The sequence below is a fragment of the Choristoneura fumiferana genome, unplaced genomic scaffold (assembly GCF_025370935.1).
Source record: "Choristoneura fumiferana unplaced genomic scaffold, NRCan_CFum_1 Sck3bRy_173;HRSCAF=363_pilon, whole genome shotgun sequence".
Taxonomy (NCBI): Eukaryota; Metazoa; Arthropoda; class Insecta; order Lepidoptera; family Tortricidae; genus Choristoneura; species Choristoneura fumiferana.
This window is the reverse complement of record NW_027412855.1, coordinates 6603-11476: the sequence shown is the minus strand read 5'-3', so window position 1 is coordinate 11476 and position 4874 is coordinate 6603. Positions and strand designations below refer to the sequence as shown.

At 46.6% G+C, this 4874-nt stretch overlaps 1 pseudogene; it reads right to left on the bottom strand.

Annotated features, from left to right (window-relative positions):
• Positions 1–2230: 2230 nt before the first annotated feature.
• LOC141445049 (uncharacterized) lies at positions 2231–4319 on the bottom strand (annotated as a pseudogene).
• Positions 4320–4874: the final 555 nt, after the last annotated feature.

Here is a 4874-nt window from a genome sequence, read left to right as displayed (position 1 = left end):
TTGGGATGTATGGAGTTAGTAAAACGACCGCTCAATGTTAATGCTGTTTATTACTGCTTAAGACAGAGTGCGCTATACGATGCGTTAGCGGATAAACATGTGGGTACACATCATCCCTCACCCTTATTTTAGAAACCTAAAACAAAAAAAAAATATAGAATATTATCTTATCTATTATCTTATTTATAATTAACTTTGACGCGCGGACGCAACAAGTGCCGGCGCGCTCCCTCCGCATCTGCGCGAGGGGGCGCCTCGGGCGCGAGCGCAGCCGGCTCGGCCGCGAGCACCGCCGGCTGGGCCGCCTGCGCTGGCGCTGCCATCGTGTCCGGCGCGGACGCCTGCGCGCTTGTCGCCGGGACCGATCTCGCCGCCGTCCGCGTCACAATCGACCCACAAGTCGTGCTCCGTCTGAGCCCCGCTCCCCGCACTCTCTTCCTCCTCCGCTGAGGTGCTGGCAGGAGGAAGGTCCCGGGGTAGTACCGGTTCGGTATCAACCGTAGCACGGCGTGGGGTCCTATTATTACATTGAGGCCGGGCATCGATTGGGTTATCCATGTTCAAAGACCCGTCAACAACATCACCTTTAAACAAAATTAACTGGTCCGTATGTCTTATACAATAAGAATTATATTTAAATACGCGAACTTTGTACATTTTGTGACCAACTTTATCTGTAATAATACCTTGTTCCCAGGTTTCTCTCCTTGCACTGTACCACCTAGCGAAAACAACATCACCTATGTCGAATTTTCTTCGACATACGGTTTCTACCTGATCACAACGTTTCGTTGGGAATATGAGATCTAGCCGAGTTCTTAAATTCTTCCAAACATTAATTTGGCTGGTGTTCGCCGGTAGTACAGTGCACGGTATTTCTATATTCACCTAAGTAGCCTAAAAGTTTATCGTGGACAATGTCTGGTTTCATGTCTTCTTTTAAAATACATTTTAACATCTTTTTACAATTTTTTACTGAATTTTCAGCGATCCCGTTACTATTTGGATGATAAATTGGCGAGGTGATATATTTAATCCCGTTGTTGGAACAGAATAAGTTGAATGCCTTACAATTAATTTTAGCATCATTATCTGATACTATTACCTGCGGAATTCCGAAAGTACTAAATAAATATTTAAGTTTGCTGATTAAAGATTGAGTAGTGGTATCGTTATGCATGTGCAAGCACTCGAGCCATTTACTATACGCGTCGATGACCACCAGATACACCCTTTGCCCTATTGCCATATAATCAATGTGGAGGCGATGCCAGGGTCCGCCGGGCGCGGCCAGGGCGCGGCGGCTCGCGCGGCGGCGCCGCTCGCACCGCCAGGCACGAGGCGCACGCGCCGCTGCACCGTTCTATTGACTCGTCAATACCCGGCCACCACATTCGGCTGCGCGCATTGGATTTCATTTTTACTATACCTAGATGTGAGCTGTGTAGTTCACTTAACATTTTTTCTCTAAGTATCGTAGGAATAACAACTTTATGACCTCGTAGTAAGATTCCGTTTTCAAATTGCAAGTCTGCTCTGCATAGAAAATAAGGCCTAATCGATTCGCAAACTATTTTACGCGGCCAGCCCTTCATCATGTAATTTATTACAGTTTTAAACACCGGGTCGCTTTCAGTCGCCTGTTGGACATCTATAAACGTGACTGCGGGCGATATGGCATTAACAAATTTAAGCGAACAAAACGTATCAGATTGCTTGTGACCGTCATCAAGCGCTGTAGGTATAGGCGCCCGTGAGAAATAATCTGCTACTACATTATTTTCGCAAGGCGTATACTGCACTACGTAGTTATAAGCCGATAGGATAATCGCATACCTTTGAAGGCGCAGAGCCGTTGTAATAGATATGCCGTTATTATTATTAAATATGGAAACTAGCGGCGATGATCAGTTTTAAGTACAAAAGGTTCGCTACGGCCATAAAGGTATTGATGAAACTTTTTTACGCCAAATATGATGGCCGTAGCTTCCTTCTGGATTTGACTGTAGTTGCGTTCGCTGGCCGTGAGGGACCTAGAAGCGTATGCGAGCGGGCGCTCGTGGCCGGCGGCGTCCTTGACGGCGAGCACAGCGCCGAGCCCCGCGGGCCCCGCGTCCGTGGCCAGCACCAGCTGCGCCGCGGGGTCGAAATGCGCCAACGTGCGCTCGGAGGCCAGCTCGCCTCGCACGCGGCGCACGGCGGCGCGCTGCCGCGGTCCCCACTCCCACGGGGCGCCAGCGCGCGTCAATTCGTGCAACGGACTCATTATCGACGACGCATTAGGGATAAAATTCCTATAATAGTTGACGACACCTAGGAAACGTTTCACCTCTGTGACGTTAGTGGGCTCCGGCGCGTCGAGTATGGCCTTGACCTTCTCGGGGCAAGTGTGTAACCCGTCTTTATTTATGACGTACCCTAAATACGTTACGCTGGATTTAAAAAAATCGCATTTGTCTTTTTGAAGCCTCAGGCCCGACTCACTTAACCTACATAATACCTTACGCAACCTTTGTAGATGCGTCATTTTGTCGGGGCCCGTTATACATATATCGTCAAGCCAACAACTTACACCATCTATTCCAGAAAGAAGGGTTTCCATCGCTCTTTGAAAAACTGCCGGCGCGTTAGCTAGGCCATACACAAGGCGGCTATATTTAAACAGGCCCTTCGAGGTATTAATTGTTGTTAATTCTTGTGACGTATCACACAACTGAAATTGATTATATGCATTTTTGAGATCTAGTTTACTATAGTGTTCCCCTCCCCCAATCTTTGCGAAAACTTCCTCAATCCGAGGCAAGGGGTATTTATCTATTACTAGGTCTTTGTTTAGGGTCACCGAAAAGTCGCCAGCTATCCTGACCTTACCATTTTCTTTTAGTACGGGCACTATCGGAGTGGCGTACTGTGAATGAGAGACTGGAATTAGAACGCCTAAATGTACTAATCGATCTAATTCTTCCTCGACCTTTTCCTTAAGGGCAAAGGGTACAGTGCGGGGCTTAAAAAACTTCGGAGTCGAATTATCTTTTAATTGCAGGCTAACTTTAAATTTATTAAACAAGCCAAGCTCATCACGCCACAGGTCTGGATACTGTTCCAACAACTGGTTTATATCGCCGTCGTCACACATACTATTAATTTTAGTCATAATTACCAAGCCGAATGCTGACATGAAATCGCGGCCAAGTAAGGGAGGGCCTCCGTTTTTTTTACTACATAGATGTTAATTAATTTTATTTTATTTTGATACTTGGCCTCAATCGTAAAATAACCCAATGGTGCGATTTTATGTCCATTATAAAGACACATTTTTAAATTACAGGACTGTAGCTGGTAATTTGAGAATAAACTAAAATATATACTATCTGCGATAACACTTGTACCAGACCCTGAATCAAGTTCCATTAAAAGAAAATGTTCTCCCAGTTGCAATTTTATTTCTATAGGTTTAGTATGAACGTACCTCAAATTAAAATTTTGACACTCCTCACAACACGTATCTTCCGTTTGATTGTCACTAATATTGTTTATTCGCGAAACTTTACCCTTGCACACTTTCTTCAAGTGTCCCATTGCACCACATTTTTGACACCGATACTTTTTGTAACGACACCTGTCTGCATCATGGTTTTTCATGCCACATACGGCACAACGCGGCTCATCTCGCAGCAGCAGCTGGTCGCGGCCCGTCGCCGCCTGCCGGCCGCCTCGCCGCGCGCCGCCGCTGCCGCTGCCGCCGCCGCGGCCGTGATCACCTTCGCTCGAGGCGCGGTATAGCGGCTCCTCCTTGATGATGGTCTCATTGGTCAATACCGTCTTGGCCTCTCTTACAGACTCTGCCGCTTCCGCTACTTTGAGCGCTTGGTCTAATGTCACTTTTGAAGCATCTAGTTCAAACAGCTTGTCGCGTTCGGGCCCCGGTCCCATGCCTAATACAAAACGATCGGCGAGGTACCGAAGTCGCAGAACCCCGCTAGACCTCTTAATCGTGCCGCCCAGTCGCCCAAACTCTCGCCCGGGTTCCGTATTGCCCCATAAAATCGCGCCTTGTCTCCGTAGGAACACTGCTTCGGCTTGAAATGCCCGTCGAGTAATGCCACCAGCTGGTCGAAACTAAGGGTCTCCACATCCTTAGGTATAGCCAGATTCCGTACTAAACGAAACGATTCGTCACTGAGGTGGGTGATTAATACCGCACCCTTATTATCTTCTTTCACATCATTTACTTTCAGAAACTGGGTTAACCTCGCTTTAAAAATGGACCACTCGCCCGTTTTACTGTCGAAATTGTTTAAATTTCCAGCAAGAGACATTTTTTATTTTTTTGTAAACTCGTGGGTAATTTTATATCCTCGTTCGACACTGGGATGTATGGAGTTAGTAAAACGACCGCTCAATGTTAATGCTGGTTTATTACTGCTTAAGACAGAGTGCGCTATACGATGCGTTAGCGGATAAACATGTGGGTACACATCATTACCACAGATAAAATGTGTGAATCTAAAAGACAAGATTCTTTCTGTGCTCTCGCGGGAAACAGTGCGGTTAAAAGAAATTCAAAGTCTTATAGGTCTCATAAACTTCGCAAGTTTTGTGGTGCCACGAGGTCGTTTAAACCATCGCGATCTGATCAAGTTTTCATTGAGCCTCCCAGAAAACGATTTCTTTCGCCGCTACCATGTCCCCGAGAAGGGACTAAAAGAATTAAGGTGGTGGTTGAAGAATTACAATCGTCCATCTGTCATTCACCACCCACCAGTCCAACACTTTCTGGCGACAGACGCTTCCGATCTAGCCTGGGGAGCCTGTCTAGACAAGCTAAGATTGACAGGCAGTTGGACTCAACACGAGAAACACCTACATTCAAA